Source organism: Crocodylus siamensis, chromosome 15, assembly GCF_052110815.1.
Source record: "Crocodylus siamensis isolate JL-2025a chromosome 15, ASM5211081v1, whole genome shotgun sequence".
NCBI lineage: Eukaryota > Metazoa > Chordata > Crocodylia > Crocodylidae > Crocodylus > Crocodylus siamensis.
The window spans coordinates 16,476,165-16,502,992 of NC_143409.1; the positions used below are offsets into that span (position 1 = coordinate 16,476,165).

General features: G+C 43.2%; 2 long non-coding RNA genes across 2 annotated transcripts in view; both read right to left on the reverse strand.

The window, feature by feature from the left end:
* The window catches only part of LOC149852156 (uncharacterized), a 559,043-nt gene that overhangs the window by 149,169 nt on the left and 383,046 nt on the right, over positions 1-26,828 (reverse strand). The gene's annotated exons all lie outside the window — the stretch shown is intronic.
* LOC149852157 (uncharacterized) overlaps positions 19,564-26,828 on the reverse strand; it is a 92,485-nt gene continuing 85,220 nt past the window's right edge. Inside the window, exons 2-3 of the long non-coding RNA XR_016439342.1 lie at positions 23,184-23,335; positions 19,564-21,721 (exon numbers count right to left, since the gene is read on the reverse strand). This is a non-coding gene — a long non-coding RNA (uncharacterized LOC149852157). The remainder of the gene's footprint in view (positions 21,722-23,183; positions 23,336-26,828) is intronic.

Below are 26,828 nucleotides of genomic sequence, written 5' to 3' on the forward strand. Positions count from 1 at the left end.
CAAGACACTTAAATGCAGAAAGGCTAACTTAGTAGGAAAATTAGCAGCTGTACTTATTATCCTCAATAGGGAGCGCCCATAAATTTTAATCCTAGGAAAGAAGAACTGAATAATTTGTGGATATTTCCCTAAAAGCGAAGGGGGCAAGGATGCAAATGTGGTACCAAACTGTGGCCTCAAGTGACTTCACGGGAGTTACTCCAGAGCCAGATTTTTACAAGTGTAAATGAGAGCAGAATCAGACCCAGAACATCCAGGTTACCTATCTAAAGCACATAGTTTCATAGTTTCATAGTAGCTAGAGTCGGAAGGGACCTAGGTAGATCATCTAGTCCGACCCCCTGCCTTAGCAGGAAAGAGCACCGGGGTCAGATGACCCCGGCAAGGTGCTCATCTAACTTCCTTTTAAAAATCCCCAGGCTAGGAGCCTGCACCACTTCCCCTGGAAGCTGGTTCCAGGCCCTAGCCGCCCTGACTGTGAAGTAGCGCCTCCTAATATCTAATCTAAACTTACCCTCCGCCAGTTTGTGACCGTTATTCCTGGTCACTCCTGGCAGCGCACGGGGGAACAGGGACTCCCCCAATACCTGCTGATCCCCCCTGACCAGTTTGTAGCAGGCCACAAGGTCCCCCCTTAACCTTCTCTTGTGGAGGCTAACCTTCTCTTGTGGAGGCTAACCTTCTCTTCTCTTCACATGGTGCTCAAAATATTGAAGTTATTGCTGCTGATATCATGGCAATCAAGCTAACTAACCAGAAATCATAGAGTATGAAAGTACAACATTCAGGCTGTTGTATTCTAGCCTGTCACTAAGTAACTGCATAGATCCAAAAAGAAATGGAGAAGCCAAAAGTCACATGAAGAGCAAACCAGAGCACAGGAGAGGTCAAGGTCCAAAGCCTTGGCTGTATGAGAACACTCTCAAAAGGAGCTGACCCCAGGAGGATCATGCCTGGGTCCAGAGGTCTTTTGGTGGAACAGAGCTGACTTAGCAGTTTTTATGCCATTGATCCTGCTGCCTTTGGTTGGCCTAGAGGCTGGGCTGTGGCTTATGTCCTTATGATCACTAGTTGCTTTAGGGATGTTGGCAGCCTGCATAAATTCAGAACAGGCTGCTCCAATGTACAGCAGACAGTTGAACCAGGTTAGCCAGCCAAAGACATGGAGACTGGAAAGATGGCTCTCCATACCTCCATTCCTTGGCTAAAGCTGGAATCCCAGCCCTACTGTTAGAGAATATGGTTGCATCCAAGTGAGACGGTGACATGGAAAAAAGTAGTGTATATATATATAAAAAGAAAAAGAAAAACAGCCATTTCAACTTGGATATCTGGATAGTAAAAATAATTCCCTGTAATATAGCTGGATAAAAGGACTGGTCTGGGATAGTGACTGCCTAATGCATAGAAAAAAAAGACAAGAGAAAGGGATCATAAGTCATTTCTTCATGCAAAGCAGGGAAGGTAAAATAGGGAGGTCTTTTGGAAAGCAGAATGATAATGCTATCTTCTAAATAACTTTTCTGTCCTGTGGATGACAATCATGTTTTGCGCTCTGATGAATACCAGTGATACAGACTCACAATTTATAGACCTCCTGCTGCATTACAACACTTTTGAAAGCCAGAAGTCAGTACCTACATTATCTTCATATGAGGTCATCCCTTTGTGCATGCATCTCTCTCATAGAGCTACTTAAGCCAACACCCTTGATGGCTGATGGACCAAACTTATGTTGCTCAATTGCTGGTTGAATAAAAAAATAGTGTTTATGACAATATTTTAAAATTATTTATATTAAACTGTAGTACTCATGTAGATTTATTGACTGATTTAGATACTACATTTTTATCATCATCTCCTCCGGACTCAAGCAGTTATTAAAAAAACCCTAAAAATGTATCCTCTTACTTCCCAGTACTAATCAAAATCCACCTCAAACCACAAACTGCCTGTAAAACTCACCTCTTCAAATCCTCAGGGGGCCAAAAAACAGATGAGCATCATTAGAGCTGACCTTAGGGGTGGGTGACAGCCCAGGGTGCCATGCTCGGAGGGCACCACACTCACACACACACACACACATGCACACGCGCGCGCGCACACGCACACACACACACACAGAAGTGCTTTACCCCTGCCCTGCCCCCGTTGAACTGATCCCTGTCCACTGCTCAGGGCAGTGCAGGCAGTTGCAGAAGCATGTTCCCTGCCCCCAGCGATGGGGCTGGGGAGATGGCCACAGTGCTGGAAACTGAGCCCTGAGCCAGGGACAGGAACACCAGCCCAGGCAGCCACGCTCCCTCCGCCCCTTCCCTCCCCACCCCGCCTGACCAGGGCTGGCCATACAGTTGCGCCACGGTTGTCACGATTGCTCCCGGCCTCAACAGTGGCTCCATGTGGGGGCTCACCGAGCAGTGGGCTGGGCTGACAGCTGCAGCACAGTACCTGGGGCCAGAACAAAACGTGAATGGGACCACCTATCTGAGCAGCCACGCTCCCTCTGCCCCTTCTACCCACTCCTTCCACCTCCCCACCTGCCTCTGCCTGCAAAAGCGTGGCTGACTGAAGAAGGGACATCGGGGTGGGGGGTAGGGGGAGTATGTCAGACCAACAGAGATGCAGTGTATTCCAGACTCTAAAGGCCTGTCACTGAATGCACCCTGCCACCACCTCCCAGGAGCTTAGAAGTAATGCTTGAGTTTGCCTGCATCAGCTGAATGGAGCACAGGGACAGAAAACCTCTTGCTGGTGGTTCTAATACAAATCTTTAAGGGTCAATATAAGCATTTGGAATTGTACCCCAGAATGAATAAGGAGCCTAGGTAATGTTTGGGATCATGGTGTAATGCGATTCCTTCACTCAAACCCACTTAACAAATGTTCTGGCCTAGCTATCATTTCTGAAGAGCCCTCAAGTGATATCAGACTTCATAAGAAGTATTCACTAGAGCCTCCAAGGAAAAATGACAAGTTGGCTCCTAAATTTTCTGCCATACAGTACATCTCCTCTTTACAAACCATTTAGCAAAGCCATAAAGTTAATGAAAAAAAATACACTATGCATATTACAGTCACAAGATAGCTTGTGATTAAAACAGTGTATATAAACCAAGGCAGCAAGCAATCGGTGATTTTATATACATATGCACTTGGTTTGGTATTTACCGTAAGTGGTATGGGGGGGTGGGGTTCAAAAGGAAACGCACAAAATCACATATGCACACAAATAGCTTTACAGATAGACCCATCATCTGTCCATTTCCTCTTTTGCAGCTGAATATTCAAGTAGAGGCACATACCTTTATATTCCGTCAGATTTTCCTACATGGCACAGATGGCTGTTTCAAACTCATCTAGCAACAAAATGTTTCCAGTTCTGCTGTTATTCTGGTTAATTAATTTTAATTTTCTCCCCCTCTTTCCTCCCTTCCACCCCCAACTCTTATATACTGTATAAAACCTAAAATCCAGACTGGCATTTTCGAATAAAAAATATTTCCATGAAACAGAATCTAGGGTTAGGTCATGAGTAAATCACTGCAATTATCTCTGTTAAATGAGGCCTTGCACATTTCATGTTGATTTGGGGAACAAAAAAAGACCAATTTTTATTTTTTATATTATCACCCAAAAATGTACTGTTCACTTTCCAAAGACAGAGGAAAACAGTTCTTGGCAAGGACTGACTCTGGTTTCACGCAGGCAGATCCATGCGCCCACAAATCCCTGGCAACAAGTCAGGCTTTGTACAGGTACACCAAGTCCAGCCACGTGGAACAACTTGTGAACAGAGGCCAAAGAAGAAAAAGAGAAGGAAAAAAGAAATACAATATACCAGCAAAGGCATGGGCGGTGATAGACCTGCTATCTCATCACTAAATGGCATAGGCTATATAATTCCTTGTCAGGAATAAAGCCAACGCAACACCAACATTTCAGAATCAGTCATGTTAGGCACCAGACTCCTAGCTTTTTAAACAAAATAAGGTTAGAAGCACTACTGAGTTGGAAGGCTGTTTTGTAGCAGAAGGTACACGACGGCCTTGCCTTGAGAACCATCCGAATAATTATCCCCAATTTTCCAAGCTTGCAAAAATCAAGCTGTATTTTCCCCTAGAACAACTTTTCTTGAACAATTCCCAGTGATATTTTTTGTGTGTTCAAGGTGATGGCTGCCCTATACAAATATAGGTAAGATTGGACACCTATATATTATGTCACTGAAGCAAGAGAACATTGCTATTGACTTCAGAGAGAAAAGAATCTGGGGCCCATCATACCCACAAATAAAGGGAGAAATATTGTTTCCCATAATGTTACAGCTCTTCCTGTCCTGGGTAGAAGCTGAAGTAGGTGATACAAAAACAAAACCAGAGTATCAGCATGTTATTCACTTTGGGCATGTGCTGACATTCCTGAGACCCAATCTATAATCATTCAGCTTACTTTAAGCCATCTGATCATAAGCCAGGTCCCACTTGTGCACGCATTTGCCAGTGCTGGAAGTTGTGCCAGGAACGAGATCCAAGTAACTCAGTGTAGGGGAAAGGATGGGCAAGCGTTAGCAGGTCTGAAGGGGCATTATGGGGGCTGGCAGGTTGTACATCCAGGGGTGAGCAGGTTGGAGGGCTAAAAGTAGCTCTGTCAGGGTGGGTTGGGGGTGGGAAGGGTAGGAAAAGCACCACCCTGGGGATAGTCCAAGTGTCTGAACTTTCCCAGCTCTAGGGCTGTACTCCAGTTACACTGGGCATGGGTTAGCCCAAGCTACTTAGTGCACTGCCTTGGGTTGGGTCAGCCATTTTTTCCCCAATTTAAACTCCTTGAACACATGTACTGTTCGTCGCTTATCAACCTAACCCTAGTCAGGTGGATCTACGTGTAATGTCTGCACATACCCTTAAAGAGTCGTAACCTAGGTGCACCCAAGTATATGCTCCTCTCTCCAAACAGAAGGGGTGGGTGGCTAGGCAGGAGTGCTGTGAGAGGGATGTGCAAATGTAAATCAGTTCTCTCTATTCCCTATAGAGTCAGGCCAGGACAAGGAATGCTTAACTATATACAGATGTATTAATTATACAAAATCTAAAGAAATTGATATTGAGGAACAAATATACTGTTGTCATATAGCATTATATCCTGTAAATGAAGGCTGAAAGATTATACCACCTCAAGAAGCATCGAACAATGTATGGGTAAGCAGTTGATCAGCAACAGGTAAGCAGCAGTAAAATACAGGTAAGTATCAAGGAAGGGGTCCCAGCAGAGCCCTGGCTAAGAGTCATATGCTCTACACTCTATTAAACTACCAATATACAATTATAAAAATACACAAAATATAAGATGTGGTGTTGCAAAATATGAGGCGCACTGACACCACGTTCTTCAGTGGTGGGCTGGGGTTGTGGCCACTTGCTGCTCCCATCCAGCAAAGAAGGGTCTTCAGGCTCTTCAGGGCACTGGCTCTCCCACCAGCTCTTCTTTGCCTGTCCTCTTCTCCATCCCTTGACACAGCCTCCTGTGTGCCAGGCATGCTTTTCTTTTATACCAGGGGTGGGCAAAATGCGGCCCATGTGCCAGATGTGCCCCACAAGGCCGTTCTATCTGGCCTACAGAACCCCTAAAAAAATTTAGACAGGTGAGCCCAGAGCTGGTGCGAGACCGAGGCTGGCAGTGGGGTGGATTACAAGCTGGTGTTGAGCACGGGGAAAAGGCAGCCCCTCACCCACCCCATGCCCAGCGTCCCACACTGCAGCCACTCACAGCCCATATGGGTATGCCTGTGGCTGCTCAGGACAGCCCCACATGGGCTGTGAGCAGCTGCAGCAGGGAGCGCTGGCCATGGGGCCCTTTCCCCCATGCTCAGCACCAGGTCTTTCCCTGCTGGCGAGCAGGGGGTCAGGGCTGTGTGCTGTCCCCACCTGTACCGCGAGGCTGGGGTGGGGGGAGGCACTGAGAGCGAGCGGGCAGGAAGCACAGGGCCCACACTGGTGCCCCAGGGTCAGCACCAGCAGAGCCCAGACCAGGGCAGCAGGGGTACAGGGTCCCAGCAGAAAGGGGCTCTATGGAGCCAGGCCAGCTCCCCCCTTCCCTGCTGGTGCAGCCCAGCCTGGCTCCGCAGACCCCAGCCAGCCTGCGCCCTGCTCTGGGCCCTGCTGGTGCTGGCCCTTGGACATTGGTCCCAAGATGGTGACCAGGGGGCAGGGCACCTGTCAAGGGGTGGGGCTACCCATGCAGCCCTCGAAAGCTTGTCACAACTTGGTAAGCAGCCCTCAGCCCAAAATAATTGCCTGCCCCTGTTTTATACCTTCTGAGGTCTCCACCCCGAGACTGCAAGTGGACTAATCAGGTTGAAGGGAGGTGCAGGCTTCAGCCAGGTCTGGTTTCTCTGCCTCACCCTGGGTAGGGGTGGGGCAAGCTCTTCCCCAGCAGTCGCCCAATTGGTGGAAGGGCTCCACCAATCATAATGAGAATTCTCCGAGCCCAGACTCACTGGGCAGCTATTGGCAAGCCCGCCACAGAATAATAGACATTACAGATCGTCATTTGCTATAAAACAATGCCTTGAGGTTAGTTATATCCTTGATCCTTTGGACAATCAGATAGCCAGATAAATTAACTGGAATCTTGGCGCATAGTCATGTAAAATATAGACACTTCCTAACTTGGTGCAAAATTGAAACATTTGTTTAAGAACAATTAGTACTTTAGCCCAACAACGCTTGGCAGACGTTTCTAATTAGCTAAGAAAAATGATCAAGACAGGCAGGCTAGCAGATTTTGTTAGGCATTCTGTTAAAATAGTTTGGACCACACACTTGGCTGCAGAAGCCAGATAATGTATACCATCCTTTGCTATCTTAACAGGTAGAATTTAAAAAAAAGACCATATGGTTTATGAGATCTGAATTAAGTAGGCTTTTGACATCCTTTAACATAGCTTTTCTACATTCACCATTTGAACCATGGCGATTAAGTCATATTCTGTTAGGCCCCAGTGAATTACTGAATTTCTTTTGTATTTCCTATTGTACAGTGAGAACCAGAGCTGAAAATATTCATTGCAAGTCATAGACTGAGCTAGTCCCAAAACAATATTTGTGAAGCATTCATGCTGGGATAGCCAACTGTGCTTTATTTCTCCAGGGATAGTTTAACATGCAAAGCGTGCTCAATGGCAAACAATGGGATAAGGACAATATCAAATCATGGCATGCTTTGGTAGGCTGTATAGTTTCCAGCCATATTTCCTTTCTGTCATCCTTCCAGAAATTACTTTAGTGGTCAAGGATGGAAAAGCTAACAGTGCCATGTAAACTGTTATATTAAGCTAGATTGCATAAGATTACATCAAATAAATATATATATCTGGGCCTGTGCGTTTGCATTTTTTGCTTAACTGAAAATGCACAGCTACAATTAAATTAGTCAAGTTTGATGCCTAAAAATGTGTAGATATGTAGGTTTATCTAGAACTCTCTGCCTAGAACTATCAAATTATTTTTGATTTAGTGAGTAACCCTGAAAAAGGAAAGAAAAACACAGTTTGAAGCACTGGGTTTAAATGAGTCAATAACATAGCAGCCAGTCAAACCACCAAATTAAAACTGGTCTTATATTTTCTAAAAAAATTTAAATAGCATGGGAAGTACTATAATTCAAAAAGGTAAACTTATAAAATTATTATGCCTGCCAGTAACATTTACATATTTCCCATGTCTACAGGTTTGGGGCAGGAGGGGAGGGCGTTTAGGAGGTAGTCGTTTCGCCTATTATGCTTAGATAACCACCTGGAACTCCATCCTGGGAAAGTTCCCAAGTCTAGACACCAGAAATCACATATGTTTCCAATTATAAGAAAGTATTACTATAGGGCCAACATAAATCTCCTGCATCAACAATGAGTTGCCAATTATATCACATTCCACAATAAGCCTCTTTGCTATAACTAATTTATGGAATGCTTGGCTTTGAAAACCAATAAAATTAAAAGCAAGGGAAAGTAAAAATATTAGGGCTTGATGTTAGAGTGAACATTTGAACCCAAATATTAGGTTGGTAAAGGAAACAAATTGCAGCAAACTGGGTCAGTCAGAACTATAAATTGTACAGCTTAAAAGGCTTCACTACGCAAATAGTGCTGATTTCAGTGGATCTCTGCAAAATAGTAAGCATTACACTCAACAGTGTTTAAGGTTTGAATTTCATATCATTTAATTGTAGGCCCTGTGAAAAAGACTTCAAAGGAGGCTACTATTCAATTCTTTCTTCTCCTACTGCACACTCAAATGATATAAAAGCCTGGAATTGCAGTAATTTTTATAGAAGTACAGTCTTTTTGCAACTCGTGTTAATATTTTCACCATTCCGGTGCTAAAATCTGAATACATAAATTTTGTTTTAAAAGATCATATTTTGAAAAAAATAGTGATCACAATACTATTATTTATTGGCAGACATACTAATTGCTGTTTCATATTTTGCATTTTATTGCCCTACTGAAAAAAAATAAGACAGCAACTCCCTTCCCCATCCTTCCCCCCCATGTATATTTCTATACATTTTGTTGGGGATATCCAGTGAAGCAGAAAAGGAAACCCAATCACTGAGAAGATTAAACAGAATTCTCTTGCAATGTTCTGTTTTATTTTTTGAGTAGCACTTTAGACTGGTTCTGAATTTTCCAATTGGCAGGCAAGGTTCCTTGTGTAGATGTGATATCTTTTATTGTACCAACTAAATAGTTGAAAAAATGTTCTTTGCAAGCTTTCAGGCACAAACACCCTTCTTCAGGCATTGGGAGATTCTGCTGCTGTTCTGTGTTCTCCAAGGTAGAAAAGCAGCAAACAAGAAGTCTGTGAAAATGCAATGAGTGGAAGTTAGGAAGACAATGGGTAGAGATAGGAGGGGAGAGGGGAAAAGGAGGGAAATATGCAAAGGAATGCAGGTAGTCTGCTTGAGTCAAGTTCCCTGTGTCAGATGTCAGGCAGGTTGTAATGTGTCATAAATCCAATGTCAATATTAAGTCCATGATTTTTTGTGTCCAGTAGATTTATGAAGCGAAGTTCATAGGTTCGTCTACAAAAGGTGTTTTGTAAGTTCACTTGGAGGATTACAACTGAGAGATTGCAGAGGGAGTGATGGTCTTGAGAAAAGTGGGCACCCACAGGTAAATGGATATTTTTGTCTTTGATGGATTTTTAGCGTGCATGCATTGTGGTATGCAGTTGTTGTTTGGTTTTTCCTACGTATTTTCCATCAGGGCACTTGGTGGAATATTACATTGCTGGAGATGCAGATGTAACATCCAGGAACGGTGATGGTTCTGTTGTGGGGTATAGTTATTGTGAGACTAATGGAGATGTTTTGGCAGGTTTTACATTTCTTGTCCTGGCATTTTCCAATTACTTTTGTAATTTCAGTTCATTGAAACCAAAACTTAATGTGTGCACAACTTTCAACATGAAAGGTTTTCAGGCCCAGAACACATTTCTGATCCTAGAACTACCCACATCAAAATAAGAGAATACCACAATGACTAGGACATACAGGGGAGATGTAGCAATCTGGGTTCAACTTCCTGTATCAACTAATTCAGACTTTCTTGGGTGTGGCTCTCTCAGTATCTCCATTTGGATCAGTTCTGCTTTGCATACATCATTCCATAGCCACAGGGAAACAAAAAGACTGTGTTGCCTAGTGGTTAGGACCACATGTAGGATGTTGGAGACTATGGTTCAAATCTTTGCTTCTGGGTGATTAGTGAATAGAACAGCTCAGCCAGAACACCTTGTCATATCCCAGCCAACTGTCCAACCCATGAGACAAATGACTATTCCTAAAAGGTTTTGGTTTCATGCTGATACAGAAGAGGACACATTTTTTGAAATCTCAAAATCATTTACAGAACATGAAAACTCTTTTCTGCTCACTTTAGCAGTAGTGAGAAACTGAGCATATATTGTCAAAACACTGAGCTCAGTAATTTGCCACTATCATGCTGTTTGACCATGAAGTATACTATCCTAGAATTACGTCCATAGCAGAATTATAAGGCGTTAAAGGGAGCAGCAAGAAGGCCTGTAATTGTATATGCTTTTAATTTTTGTCACATTTTTATTCAATGGTCTGAAATATGAATAATGAGACTCTCTCAGCGTTCTTACATCATGCTCATTGCCACAGATTACTACCATCTTCTTTATGATATGTGTTATATTCTGTTACTTCTATAAAAAAAAACTTAAAATGAAGGAAAGTAAAACTTTACAGAGCTATCTTTGTTAAAGTGCCAGAGAAAAATGTAATAGGTGAATTCTTGAAAAGTTCAGCAAAGGAATTTTTATTCTTACTGTTGAACACATCTGCAACACTCAAGGGCTGATAACTGTTTATTTCCTCAATATGTGTTTTCTGAGTCTCACATATGGAAATTCAAGATGGTGATAACTTTAATTCCAGTTTAAAAAAAAAGGGATGAGCCTGCTGCTTAGATGGAAAAAGTATTGCTCAGAGTGAATTTTAATTCTTGGTTCCTTGATCAAGAAACTTGATCAAGAAACTTGATATTTGAGACAGAGTTAGGTTCAATGGTAATATGTATGGGTTAGAAATTTTCTTCCAAATTATTTGGTGGTAGAATAAAAAGATATTTGTTCTGTTGCTACAGCTTTTCATCCCAAAGAGTTCTAGTGGTCTCCATTACAAGTATATTAACCTGAACCAACAAAGTGGCTATTCAGTGTACAGCACACCGAAGGACAAGGTGTTCTTACCCACAGCATTCAGAGGTCTTTCGAGCTCAGTCAAGAGCTCAGCGTGTAAAATGTTATTTGAAAGGGCCGTACACAGCAATAAGCAGCACGCTGTTATCTACCTTAAAACAAAGAACTGACCACACCAGATTTGAACCTGCAGCTCTAAAAATTCTAGATAATCAAACCCTTGCTTAAGCCACTAGAGCTACTCCACGTGGTACTTTATACTGTCTCCGTTTGTAGAGTAACAATTTTTTAACTCCCTTTCATAATTCTTCCCCTTGCTATACAGTATAGTACTTAAGCATTTTTGCAATTACTCAAGCCATTGGTTCATTCAAAGGCTTACAAAACAAAGCTAGAAAAGTGTAGATGAAAATGAATTATGTCAGCAAACAACAAATCACAGCTTTTCTTGATACCAGGTGCAGATTAAATAGCTATGGCCCTTCAGTGTGATTTTCAGATTAAACTGGATATAAATTCAGGCTCCATAATTATGATGCTGATAATTTTGGTGACAGTACATTAATCTGCCTCTTTTCTCACTTTCTTAATTACTCACCTTGCAATGCCAAGTTGTATTACTATACAACTTCAGCCTTCAGCAACTTCTAGAAATAACATTTTTGTGATGAACAGTGCTACTTTCAGGGGTTTTTTTTTAAATGAAACCTATCAAGAGTGAGGACAACTTGTTTCAGTACCGAAGAATGAGGGAAACTCATGCTGTTCTAAGAAAATCATAGTGTGGGGTTTTGGCTAATCATACTTTCTTCTGTAGGCCATCTGGAAAGTGAAAAGGACCTATTCTTTCTTACACTAAGAAACCAATATACCTGTACATGTATGCTCTGATCCAGAAAAAAGACTTAATATAACTACTTAAAATATGCACATGGCGAGTAACTCCAAGGAAGTTTTATAAAACCAGGGAATTTGATGTCTAAATAAAGAATGGCTTTGTAAATAATGTTCTTGCGGTGATAAAACGGATTCCTGAATTATTTTTTAAACCATGGTATAGACCAGGGATTCTCAGCCACGGTGCTACAGCACCCTGGGGTGCCTTGAAATCCTTTCAAAAGTTGCCACTGTGTGCCATGCAGCATTAGCATTGTGAAGTATGCAAGCATGATTCACAAGATAAACCCAGATATTTCAAAAAGGAATCCCCAGTGCTACAACATTTCAACCTGTGTGGTCTTTCTGAGTTCTTTACAACAAAAGAATTGCTCTATTATTTTTCTGTACATAAAAAAAATGAGTGAAATTGGGGTACTGGCTTTTTTTTTTTGTGAGAGGTGCCTCAAGTCTAAAGCATCTGAGAATCACTGCTATAGATACCCATCTTGGTTCTACTCCCAACCTAACAACATATTCAATTGCCTACCAGCAAGTCGTTTGGAGTACTTGTCAAAAATATCTAAGACCCATTTTCAGAAACAAGTTAGACACTAAAGAGATTAAATCCCACTGACTTTCAGTGAGACTGAGATTTAAGGTCCTGAGGAACACATTTTCATAGGTATTTAGAGATGTAAAGATATAGATACACACCTAATAGGATTTTCAGAAGTACCCAATGCAGTGGGAGCCAAACATTTTTGGAAGGCCTGCTACAAATTAGCCCCAAGCCCTCCTGTAATGCTACTCTAATCCCCTTCCCTGCCTGATTTGCTGCTCTGCTTTCTTCTCCCTGCCCTACACTAGAGTTACCATATTTCCAGGATCAAAACAGAAAGAATACCTGTAGGAGGGCTAGGGTGAAGAAGGGAGAAGTGGGGGGAGGAGAGGGGGAGCGGTACATGATTGGGGAGGGCAGGGATATGCCTATGCCCTGCCTTTGCCCCTCACTCCTAAGCCCCTGCACCCCCAGCCCTGCAGTGCCCCTCACTCCTGATCCACAGCCGGCTGCATCCTCAGCCCTACAGTGCCCCTCACTGCCAACCCACAGCCCCCTGCCCTGCTCACTCACACACTCACTCACTCACTCACACACACACACACACACACACACACACACACAATGTCTCCTACCTGGGAGCCCATGCACAGAGCATGTGACCCTAAACAGCCAATCACTTGCCTGCTGCTCCCAGCGCCAAGCAGCCAAATTTCCTAATGCAAGGAAGCAGTGGCAAAGCAAAAACCTGGGCACTTACTCACATTTTAAAAACCCACCTAGACACAAGGACAGGGGGCCAAAAGAGAGGACACATCTGGGAAAACCAGGATGTATGGTAACCCTACTCTACGTTCTCTGCCTGATATGCTTGTTGCTTTGCTTTTTCCCTCCCTGCAACACCTGGTGCTGTACTGCCTGTCTCCTCCCCAATCTACCACATACTGCTCAAAGAGGCTGCCCATGCCACTTGTAGCACTCATGCCACAGGTTGTCCACCCCGCATGTCCACCCCCTGACCCAATGGGTTACATCAGTGGTGCTCAACCTTTTTCTTGGTGGGCCAGATTGGCAGTAACAGCCTGTCCGCAAGATGGATCCAGCCTAGGGTGGGAACAGCAGGCACCATCTGGCCTGACCAAGAGAGGCAGGGGCAGGATGGCCCCACAGTGGAAAGGAGCTTGACCCGGCCCCATGGGGAGAAGAGGACATGGCCTTCCCCAGCCCGGCCTCATGGAGAGGAAAGGGGACACAGCCAGCCCTGTGGGGGGGGGGGGGGGTGGAGGAGGCAGTGGCATGCCCCAGCCCAACCCAGCCCTGCACTGAGGGAAGAAGGCACAGCCTGGGCCTGCAGGGGGGGAAGGGAGCATGGCCACATCTCAACCCAACAGGATGGAAGGGGGCATGGCTCAGCCCTACAGGGGGAAGGAGGCATGGCCAGGCCCCAACCTGGTCCTGTTGAAAGGGAAGGGGGTATAGCTTAGCTCCAACCCGCCATGCAGGGATTGGGATCTGGCGGGGGTAGGAAGAGTGGCTGTATAAATGGCAACTGTTCCTGATACTTACATTTTAAAGGAACTTCTCACATATGAGCCATAATTGGCTGTATACACACAACACAACAAACTTTCACCAGCATTTACTTATATGACAGAAACAGCCATTAAAGTCAATCAGGCTAATAATCCTCAAATTAAAACTTCCTGAAAAGGCCTTGATACAATAAATGGTATCATCTGAATGAATGATCACAGTCAATTGCATCAAATAATCTGTGGGTTAAGGGCCCTAAACAGTGTGAATTACAATGACAGACAGAAACAGTTTATAATGCAACCATCATTGTAGCAACCTTTTAAACACACCTGATGCTATCCCACTGTTCACCCCAATTAATCACATCTTTTCCATATTTCAAAGTCAGTCTATATTAAAAATAAATCTCCACCAAAACTATTTGTAAAGAAACCCACCAACGATGAAGGTAACTGGGTAACTAAGAATGAGGCAAAACAATGAAGAATTTAAGAATGAAGCAAAATAATTAGATAGGATTTGATGACTACAGTACCTGGACTATATTTAGTATTTGCTGTTCAGTAATCAAAATATATAACTGACACGAAATCAACCATTTGATGGGATAAAGAGTAAAGTAGTACTAAAAATAATTGTTGAGAGGCTGATGTGACAGAGACAAGGGGTACAATTCAATATCGGGTGAGAGAGAATGGTATTCTTTTTATTTATTTATTTTTTGTGATTCAAGCATGTTAACCATGTCCAGATATGGTGATTAGTACAGATTCATCACCACACACTTCTGAAAGCAAGAGAAAGGAGAAAACAAGATTTATTTAACATTGGTGACTGTGCATTATTTCTAAAGAGCCACTAGTGGAAGAGGGGCACCATGATCAGGAGATGAAACTGCGGAGGATTGTTTGATAAAGCAAACTTATTATTGAACCACAGGGATATTTTTCCTCTGCTGAACTAGATTCCACTACTGTTATAGATATTATTGAACTGTTTTCTTTGCTGCCTTCCTCTCCAGAGTAACACCTGTAATCTTATTGAAAAACCAATAAAAAAAAACAAAAGTGAGGAAAAAAAGAATGTCAATTGTTTCACACTGTCAGTATTCAGAGTGCCAGCGGCCGACAATATCCTCAGCAGCACTGTACATAGTTTTCAAGCTAATGTTAAGCGGACAGCCGGAGTAATGGCCAATTGCTGAGGCAAGCCATAGCCCATGGAAATGAAGATGCATGGGAATGTTGCCATACTCTTGCCATTTCACAGTCATTGAAATGACACCAAAAGCTGGCAGCACTACTGCAAGAAACTTCTCCAGCTGCTGTTGAGTGCCAACAGTCATTCCTGATTCTGTGCCCCAAGCTTCAGGAAAGATGCTCCAATAGGTTCTAGAAACTATGCCTTATACACACCTATGATGCACAGGACACCACAAATTTAGATACATTTGGAAGGGGTGCATCTTACTTGTGCACTTGGCCTCTGATCAGCTGCATACTCTCAGCTTCCAGGCTCCGTCATGAGACCGGCACTTCCCAGGTTGGCATGTGCGTGACCTGTGCACTCTCTCACTCCTCCTACTTCTTGTTCAGCCCATTCTGCTTCACCTACTGCACTGCTGAGTCTGCCCACATACCAGCTTCTACTGCCTCTTCGTACCTCAGTGTTCCTGACAATGACTGAGCTGATTCCAAAATAAAGCCACCCACATGCTCCTTTACCAACTGTGAGAGGGAAAGTATCTGCAGGGAAGCCTTGTGCCACTTGTTAGACTGGAAGGAGGAGACAGGTAGTGAAGCTGGAGAAGAGAAAGGAGGAACAAGCGTAAATAAGGAACATGGAGGTGGCTGAGGGGGAGCTACAAAGTTGGTAACAAGACAGAAACTGCAAGTGCTGTCCTTGTTTCACGAGTAATATTGCTCACTGCAGCACTGACAGGCTGAGAGGTATCTCTGAAATAAAAGAGACGGGACAGGGTTGAGCAACTCTGTTCAGACTCCTCCCCCTCACAATTTGAGTTGTCAACTACCGGCATCTCTAAGCTGAAAGCTCAAAGCGGTTGAGGCTTAAATGCTATTTTACTAAACCAACTGTTGTACAGAAGATGCAATAAAAAAACTGACTTATCATTAGATGCTTTAATGCAAGTCAGAAGAGGTGCTATCCTTCTATATCGACAAAGAGGTACTCTGATGCTTAAAAGCTTGGACAAATGTTCTTTTCCCTTGCACCCAGTGTGCATCTAGAGAGAGTAATGCCACTGATGTCTCCAGACTTGGACCTGGATAAGCATAAGCAGGACAGAAGAAGCCCAGATTCAGTGGTGGCTTGCTGTGCTGTGGTATTTTTCTTTATTCTGTTTTTTTTTTCCCCCTCCCCTCAGACATCAAGTTGTGAAATCTGAAAAGCCACCTGAAGAACTCAAAGTTGCATCTTGTGTAAGTGGGATGCCACAACAGATAAAGCAAAAAAAGTAAGTCTCAGAAAATAAAAAGATTTAGGATGTCTGTTGTTGGACTATTACAAGATTTAGAAGCAAGGGTATTAGAAGGGCCAGTGCTTGGAAAGATGCTTTGAAGTTGAAAAGAATTATAGAAGTGCTAAGAGTAGACCCAATCTTGCAAAGCCTTGCAATCATGTAGGTACCTGCTACCTCATGTAGTGGTAACTCAGCAGGCTTGGACCCAATTACAGCATATATTCTTGTAGTTCTGTAGATGGCTTTTGTCCCCACTTGAATGTGACATGGTGTCAAGCAACAGTGCTACAGCAGCAAGGTGATGAAGAACATGTTCATATTTTACTAATATGTTTGGGGAGGGGATTCATAGATGCTAGGATAAGAAGGGACCTCAACAGATCATCTAGTCTGACTCCCTCCCTGGGCAGGAAAGAGTGCTGGGGTCAGAGGATCCCAGCCAAATGCCTATCCAGCCTTCTCTTAAAGACCCCCAGGGTAGGGGAGAGCACCACCTCCCTTGGAAGCCCATTCCAAATTTTGGCCACCCTTACCCTGAAGAAGTTTTTCTTGATACCTAGCCTAAATCTGCTGTCAGTTTGTGACCACTGTTCCTCGTTACCCCCTAATGAATTTGTAGGCCGCCACAAGATCACCTCTCAGCCTTCTCTTGCAGAAGCTGAAGAGGTCCAGGTCCTTTAGTCTCTCCTCGCAGGGCTTGGCAGGTAAAACCTTAACCATATGAGTGGGCCTCCTCTGGACCCTTCTCGAGGTTATCCACATCCTTCTTAAAGTATGGCATCCAGAACTGGACACAGTGCTTAGTACTGTGGTCTGACCAATGCCGCATAGAGGGGAAGTATCACCTCCTTGGTTCCATTTGCCATGCGTCTGCTGATGCATGATAAAGTGCGGTTAGCTTAGCTGATGATTTTGTCACACTGACGACTCATGTTCATCTTGGAGTCCACTAGGACTCCAAGATCCCTTTCCACTTCTGTGTTGCTGAGAGGGTCATTTCCCAGCCAGTAGGTTTGCTGAATATTTTTACACCCTAGGTGCAGCACTCTGCATTTGTCCTTGTTGTACTGCATCCTATTGTGTTCTGCCCACTTTTCCAGCCTGTCCAGGGCCACCTGCAATCGTTCCCTACCCTCTGGAGTGTTCACTTCACCCCACAATTTAGTATCATCTGCAAACATGGACAGAGTACGCTTGAGGAGTGGGTATTTGAATTGATTTTAACTTTTGAGCCACCAGAAATACAATATGCAGCAATGTCGTGGAACATTATTAGATCTTGTTACAAAAAGCTACAAAAATACCCAGTCCCTCTGTGTGTATGCTTGTAATCACAGATATGCACCAGCACAAAAGAAGAAACAGAAGCTACTGAAATCAGTGTTTTTGAATTTAGTGGAAGTTGTTTTGAGTCTTTAACTCACTTGCCCGAAACAGAGGATTAGCTAAAAGCTGTAGAAAAGAAACAGCACTGATGCAATTGTGGCCTTAATATAATCAGGGATAATTTGTGACCTAACTGAGGAATAAAGGAAATGGGGTAAATTTTCAATATGTTGTATGGCACATTAGATGTGCACCTTATTAAAGCTAATGGGATTTGTCTCTCTAATTTGCCCTGAAGTGCACAGAAAGAGCTATTCCTATCCATTTCAGCAAAGTACATTTTTCAAGATCCAGGCAAGAGAAGCAGCAATGATTGCATGACCTACAGTTATATGTGCCATCCATCAATAAATAAAACAGCAACAGGGCAAGGAAGAGGACTAGCCACAATACGAGTAAACCATAGGTCTGAGATAGAAGCAGAAAGGGTGTAAAAGGGGGGTATTAAAGTTTACAGAATTAACTTGAGGCAGCAAGAATGATAAATAAGGTGAGGTACAGTGTGAAATAGCAAAGGCTGCCCTTCCACAGGGAGGTTACAATAAGAGAGCTTTACAGTATTTAAGGGGCAAGGGTTCAGTCAAGACAATAAGAGGAAACTTAGGGAAGCTACTGGCAAGAGAGACAAACATTACAGAGATGATGAATTATTTACCCTGAAGTTAGCAAGAATGACTATCAAGGAAGAAATAGATCTCCAAGGAAAGAATGTGAAATGCTGAGTGAAGTCCAGTCCTCATTTAATTACAGGTGATGTTTTACTAAGGCATGCTATGGCATCCTGGATTCTGGACCCAAAAGAAATTACCTTCCAGAGTTGCATGAAAGTGACTGGAGGTGTAAACAGATATTTGAGAAAATGATAGATATAGCTTAAAGGAAGAGAGGAAGAAAAAAATACTTAACTCTGTGACAAAGTAGCTTCTCCTCTAGTTTTCAAAGTATAAAAAAAAGTTTCCTCCCTTGGGAAGAGAAAACAAATCTCAATTTGAAAAAAAAAAGATCTTTGGTGGAAGGGCTTAGACCCTGCTTTTATCCAGGGCTCACCAAGACTCCTCGGTCTCTATGGCGGTTTATAGATGTTATGCTTTTCTAGGTTTAATAGGGACTGCAACCATCACTATATACACGTGGATGTCTGTAGTCTGAATTAAAATTGGCTCCAGCCTAAAGTAATTAATCCTCACTGAATTAGGATTAAAATTAATGCAGACTTGGGCAGTCCACATTAGGCTGTATTAATTAGCATGCATATACAGCATCACTTTTAGGAAAAACAGCCCTTAGGAACTCAGATAAGCAATCCTTAAGAATGCCATAAACATTGCAAATATCGGTCTCTTCAAGGCAAACTCAGCCGGGTTTTTGCAATACGACAGAGGATACATATACCAAGTAACACCTTTACAGTCAAATGTACCAACAACACATCACCGTGTTTAAGTATCAACATCCTGAGTAAGCCCCCGGCCCTGCCCAAGCACGCAGGCTTCTGGTTTGGGAAGAAGGCGGCAAACCCTCTTGATCGTCTGTTAACCCTTCATTCAAACTGAAATTTGATTCGAACTGTGTGACACGAATCAGTTAACATGGTTTAGGAAATGGTGAGCATATCTACAAATAGCCTAAGTTTCCTATGAAAGACTTTGTGCAGAGCTCAAAGGATATTTAAAAAGTTAGGATTTGGAAACCTAAGACTGTCAATAACATGAAAACTTCTTACGCAGGAATTGGAAATGAGAGCATTTTCTGTCTAGTGAAAAGAGAGAGGTTGACAGGAGATCCAATGGAGCCCTAGAGAGGAGTGAGGTAATTTTGGCATTAACAATGCATACTATTGGGAGAGAATTGCACATGAAATCATAGATGTGGAAGCAAAACTCTTCTTAGCTTTTACAGTAATTATCTTCAACTTTTATTTGAAAGCAATTTAACAATTAGTTAGCTTGGGCTTACAACATTCTTGTGAAAGTAGCAGGATTACATGGGGACCACTTAACCTGCTGTTGAAATTCAGCCACCTGTAGGGTAGAATGAAACAGCTGCTTTTCAGTGTACAGCAATGCTATATTATGCACAAGTTGCTGATCCACCATCTGAAAGGTGACATATCCTGCATCCCAAAGTGACACCAGAGCATTTATTCAGTTCATACTGAATCACCAATATTGCCACCCCAGCACCAAGATGCGCCTTAGAAATCTTCCATTAAAATACTGACCTTCTTGAGCCTGATTACCTGGTCCTGCAGGATCATCATACAAGGTGATATGATTACATGCTTGGGGGAGAAGAGATTGATAAACCAAGGCAACATCAGACATACCACAGTGAGTCTTCTCACTGTGAATTATAAACAGAACAAACTAAGCTTCAGAAATTATTACAATCTAGAATCCTAAAGCATGAAGGAAATACAGGTGGAAGAAAAGCAGTATGTTATTTGGGAGAGAGATACCAAAGGAATGAAGCAAATATATTTGCTAGAAAAAAGCTAGGAAACTGGAGACTAATAAGTGGGGTCTTCATGATAGTCACTGTCACTGAGGACTTAAGAAATGTTGATATTAAAACCATATGGAGAAATGAGCTGATAAAATTATCTTTATATAATTTAAGAAGGAAAAACTTGTCACAAACCTGATATAATTTTTGAGGAGCTATTTCAGAACAGGCCAAGGTAAAGCAGTAAACAATCTTTTATTTTAAACAGGAATTTGAAGCACTGCTGCAAGGACTTGAATAGAATTAATAAACCTAAAAAGACATGGAAGACTCCATCTTTGAACGGACTGTGTTGGATGTCAGAAAGCTATTTGCAGCTGTAAAATATAATGGCCTGTTGAGAAGGAATATAAAATACATTTGTCAGTAATAATATGACAATGAGAAGACAACTTTCGGGACCTCAGGCCTCATTGCCATTCTACCCCCACCTCTACATAATGTATGTCACAGAGAACAACATTCCCCTTTGCTGTGGATGAGTCAGCGTGCAGGACTGATCCATGTCACATACCAGCAGAAAACCTACTGGCATAAAACACCAGGCTTCCTCAGTTAATTATTATAGGCAGCAGAAGCCTACCTTCCTGAGGAAGAGGAAGATTGGGTTCAGTGCTGTGGCAAGGAAGTTTGGCGCCTGGGGCAAAGCACACTGCAGCAGCCTGCCCTTGCCCTGTGCACAGATCTGGGGGACACCCCTCCCCCCCATGCTTGCCTAGGAGTGCATGCAGCAGCGGGATCCACCCTCTCCGCATCCCCCCAAATGAGCTACTCACGGCTCTGTCCCATACCCTGCCCCAGCTGGGCAGTGCCTCTTGGCGCCCCTTTGCTTTGGCACCTAAGGCAGTCACCCTCCCCCTTGCTATAGCAGTGATTGGGTTTATGGTGACTAAAGTAATGGGCAGTCCTGAAAGCTTCCTCTGGAGTCAGGGCTGACTGCGATTAATTTCTTACTTTTAAAGGAAGAACAATTAGTGCAGGCAGGGAGCCCTGCACTGGAGGCAGAGACACTAAGGGTCAACTGTGCAACTACATCACAAAGAAAGAAATGGGCCTTGCCCCAGAGAAGGTACAGTCTAATTCCTTGTAGGAAGGAAAACAGAGACCCAAAGTAGTAAAGTGACACATCCAAGGTGCCACAGCAAGGCAATGGTGGAGCTGTGAAAGGAACTCAGGTGTCTCAGTGCCCAGACCATACTGCTTCTCCCATCCCTAGCTGTACATTACATCACAGCAAGGTTACATGCTCTCCTGTACAGGGCTCTATCACCATTACTTGTCCATGTAGTAGTTAACATACTTCAGGCACTGAATAAATAAGCTCCTTCCCTACTGAACTCAACGCTGGTCAGCGAGTTTGCAGTGGAGGCTAAACTGAATAGAACAGCAAATTATATGGAGAAAAAAATAATAAATTAAAATGCACCATGTTACGTAAGACTCCAGTTAGATTCCTGCACCTGAGCAGACAAGTTATTGCAAAGCAGGCCCATCTCAGTGGAGTGATACACCTTCTTTATGGTGCTTGAGTAGCACAAGGCAGCCACAGAACTCAGAATCACACAAGGAGACAGAGGCTCTCTAAAGCAGGAAGAATCCAAATCACACAAAGTCCATTCGGAGACACCACCTCAAATTTCACCTGGAAATCTGGAAAAAAAATGAGTTGAATAAGTTATTCAGTTCAATGTCTGAAAGAACTGCAAAGTGCCTGAGAAGTAGTGTGCAGTCACAAAATAAACCTCCACCCACCATTTACATGGTGGTAAACAGGGATTTATGTGCATGGCTTGTGCAGAAGACAGTCCTGCAATTATATCTCCTGCTCACCATGCTGAGTCGTCAAGGATTCACCTGGTTCTAATGCTCACAATAAACGATGGGCTTAGTGTCAGCTTGTATCTTAAGATACTAATTTATGCCCAGCTTCAATGGCCTTAACACTTCTCCAAAGCATACTGTCTTGTGGAAAATTGGTTCCTATGACAGACTGATTTATCTGGACACTGCTCATCAATCAGGAAACACCAATAGCATCTGCAGCGTATTTTTGTAGCAGGTTGACTTCTCATTCTGCGCACTATTAACTAGCCTTTACCAGCCCACAGACTTCCGCAAGTCATCTCAACTTACTCACCCTAAGGCAGCGATTCACAACCAAAGTGCAGACGATCCTTTGAAGGGTGCCGTAAGGTTTGAGGAGATAGGCAAGGTGTGAGGAGATAAGCAGACAAGCACAGGCTCAGGATTGTCCCTGCCTGGCCAGTCCCCTGCCCCCACTGCCTAGCCCCTCTGCAAGGAGGTAAATATATCAATTAAATTTTGAAATTGGGTGCCACTCATTTCACAGAAGCTATGGAGGGGTCCCTCGAATAGTGTTTCCTCAAGTCCATAAAGGTTGAGAACCACTGCCATACGGTTTTTTCTTCAAACAAAGAGTTATGTCTTTGGATAGGAGTCACAAAGAAGCCCTGAATTCTGACATGGTAAGGAGCACCTGGATCATATATAGAAAAAACAGTGTGTGCATGTGGCTGCATAAGCACCTCTTGCAACAGCCTTCACATGGCTTCTGGTGCAGGAGGCATGGTAGGGGCACTCCATGCCCATCTGATGTGCAGGTATTGGAACAATCCCTCAGACAGCCAGGCCTTGTTCGCAGTTGTTAGGCTGCTCTGTCAGGCATTAGGATGTAGCCATCTCTCAATCTGGCAGAGCCTAAAATAGCCAAACGTCTACTTTTTCTTTTACTCTTACCTAAATTACAGGATGTGGACTATCAAAACAGAATGCACATTAAACAGACGCAGTATAGTGCAGAACTTGAAAAAAAACAGGACACACGAAAACAGCAAACAGTATGTGAAGTGGTGAAAGAACAGGTTAGGGAGTATTTAGAAAAGGTGGGCATATACAAGTCCATGGGGCTGGATGCAATTCATCTGAAGGTGCTGAGGGAGTTGGGTGCTGTGATTGCAGAGCTGTCAGCCATTATCTTTGAAAACTCATGGTGATTGGGGGAGGTCCCAGAAGATTGAAAAAGGGTAAATATAGTGCCCATCTTTACGAAAGGGAAGGAGGATCCAGGGAACTACAGACCAGTTAGCCTCACCTCAGTCCCCAGAAAAATCATGGAGCAGGTTCTCATAGAATCCATTTCCAAACACTCGGAGAAGAAGGCGATTAGGAACAGTCAACATGGCTTCACCAAAGGCAAGTCATGTCTGACCAAACTGATTGCCTTCTACGATGAGATAACTGGATCTGTGGATGCAAGGAAAGCAGTGGATATAATATACTTTGACTTTAGCAATGTTTTTGATAACATCTCCTATAGGATTCTTGCAAGCAAGCTGAGGATGATGGGTTGGATGAACAGACTGTAAGGTGGAGAGAAGGCTGGCTGGATTGTTGGGCTAAATGGGTAGTAATCAATGGCTCAATGTCTAGCCGGCAGCCCATATCAAGTGAAGTGCCCCAGGGGTTAGTCCTGGGGCTGGTTCAATCTCTTCATTAATGATCTGGAAGATGAGATGGATTACACTGTCATCAAGTTTGTGGTTGACACCAAGCTGGGGGGTGTAGTTGATACACTGGAGGGTAGGGATAAGATTCAGAGTGACCCAGACAAATTGCAGGATTGGGCCAAAAGAAATCTCATGAGGTTCAACAAGGACAAGTACAAAGTCTTGCACTTAGGACAGAAGAATCCCATGCACTGGTACAGCGTGCTGCTAAGCAGCAGCTCTGCAGAAAAGGACCTGGGGGTTACAGTGGACAATAAGATGGATACGAGCCAACAGTGTACCCTTGTTACCAAGACGGCTAACAACATGCTGGGCTGTATTAGTAGAATCACTGCCAGCAGATCAAGGAAATTAATTATTCTCCTCTATTCGGCACTGGTGAGGCCAAATCTGGAGTACTGTGTCCAGTTTTAGGCCCCCACTACAGAATAGATGTGGGCAAGTTGGAGAGAGTCCAGCAGAGAGCAATAAAAATGGTTCAGGGGCAAGGGACTTGCTACCATAGGCCATTCTCAGATTAATACAGTCAATTCACCCAAAAAACAAAAAGTCCAGAGAGGGTAATAAAATAACAAAAGCAGGGAAAATCATTTCTGTGAAGATTAGAGTTTTACTTTGCAGAGGAAAAGAAGGGCAGATGTATCTTGAGTGTTAAAGTACTGGTACTGGAGATATACAACAAAACACTGAAACAAGTGATAGTCCCTATGTCCAGGATTTGTGGATGCAGACTAAAAATAAAGCATTATTTCCCGCAGCGTGGAAGGAGTCATAAAATGATTACACATTTCCACACTATTTTGATTTAGCTTTGATAAACCCAACCCAAAAATGATTGCACTAATATGATGTTGGTAACCATCACCAGCAGGTCTCTGCTGGTCTTACACCGCTGCCCCAACTCTGTGTAATCAGGCTGCAAATTCTTGCAGACACGACTGCTTACTAATCTGTGTTTGTACAAGGCCTAAAACAGTTGGGTCCTATTTTTCAGTGGTCCCTTAAGCACAACAGAAATAAACATAACTAATATTAATAAAAAATGATAATGCTGGCACAGTAACATTAACCCAGACTAAATCAGCTTGAATCTTATGACAGCCTAATTTGGTTAGATATAAAATTTAAGTCTCAAACTGAGTAACTTTTGGTAAATATGCAAGCAGAACCTTTGCAATCTGCCTATCACTAATGGATAACACTTCCATTTTCTCCAATAGAAATCAAAGAATGTATTATATTATTCACATATTATATGAATTTTATGAAACGGGTTCCTGCTATTGGGTATATAGTTTTACCAAAGATTAAGTTGATCCTAGGATTTGAAAATATGGATTTAGTGACCTAGAAACATCCAGAGGCTTTCTGAAGTCTCTGCATCGCCTATCTTGAGATATTAAACAGAGATTTGATTCATTAGCTCCCCTTCAGGCACAATGCTTAACACCTAGGGATATTCTGATTGTGCCTGGTACAGCAGAAAATGCAATGCACCTTCACAACACACACTGCATTTAGGAAACATGCTACAACTAGGAGCAGCAACAAAGGGAAGAAAATTCCAGAACTAAAATGAGCTTTCAGCTTGCATAAAGAAGAATATCCAGGATAAAGGAGGGCATGTTGCAAAGTCAGTACCCACAACAAGTCCCAAATAGCTAGTTTCACCAGGACTAAAGATGTTATTTGCATATTGTAATAAGCTCAGCAACAGCCCTCAAGTCATGCTTCTAGAGGATGCCTGAACTGCCTTTGATATTAGCTACCTCACACATCTCTATGAAAAGGGAAAAATGCTTTCATTTTAGGGATGTGAGCCAATAAAAAGCAATAAACATTTTCATAATTGGCCCATTTAAGGCATAGCTGAAAAAAAATCAATAGAAGTTGAAATTAAAATCAAATTATATTGGATCAATCATTCTGACTTTATGACATTAAATACTGCTTCCTTAGACTGCATGCAAGGAAGACTACACTGTTTATGCTGATGTGTCCACCAGTCTTTGCTTAATCCTTGGCATCACCCACATTTTTGCTTTTTTAATTATTTGCAATTCAAAATTGGCGACAAGAACCAGGCATTTTCATGTACCCATTAACTTGCTGAAATAAGTTATTTCAAGCTCATTTCTTGGAAATAAAAGAAGCAGCAACAGAAACAGAAGCCTTAGATTACAGTGTGTTACTGGTGAACTCACACAGTTTAATTACAGTTTTAAAAAATAAGACTGAAAAAGACCTTAACAACTGCAGACAAGCTGTTGGCAGGTACAGAGATTTTTTTTAAAAATCAAGACATAAAAGTTAAATTATAATCTGGGATAAGCAATAAAAGTCCACTTGAATCTCTGGGGTAGGGAAAAAAAAGATACTGGATAAAACTGGGAAAATCTGTTAGTCATGATGCCCGAATCCCTTATTTTGTGAGGTGCATTTTTTGGGTTTGTGTAGACATTCGGGAAGTTAGATCAAGTAAAAAATGGCCACCCGATCTAAGGTAAGTCAGGATTGTGGGGGGGGGGGGGTGGCAGCTAGTGAGCTTGGGGACTGGGGGACAAGCAGGCTCTATGGGTGGGGATTGTGGGGGCAGGCAGCTCTACAGGGAGGATTGGGTCTGTGCAGGGGGAATCGGAGGCAAGCGGGGTCGCACAGGGGTTTGGTGTGGTTCAGGAGGGCCAGGCAGGATCAGGAGCAGTTGTAGGGTCCATGAGGGAAGCCTTAGGGACTCTTTTTTCTCTATCTCCCAGGGACCAGGGGCTATTTTTAGCCCCCTTCCCCCAAGCCCAGACAAACCCCCATAGTGAACCAACTCCCCCACCCCCGTTTACTTCAGTCAGCTCCCCATGATGAACACCAGTAAAACCAGCACCAGGACCAGTTTGTGGAATGGGGGTTTTGGCGAGCTCGGGAGGGGGCGGGCTGGATGGTCTGTGGGTGGGGAGCTGTACTGTCAATCTACGGGTGGGGGTAAGGAGCCAGGGGACTAACAGTGCCAGGGTGGCAGTAGGAAAAGCATAGCCCCAGGACTGGGGTCAGCAGTTGGGCTTTCCCAGTGCTGGGTCTGCGCCAGGGCGCTGGGCCTGCGCCAGGAGCTGTACAGAAGTTCAGGACAGTTAGTCTAAAAATGGCCAACCCTATTGAAGTTAGGGGTACTTCAGAGGTAGTGTTAATTTAGATTGGGTCCGCCACTTTTTGACTGATCTAACTGTCCTGAACTGCTTTAC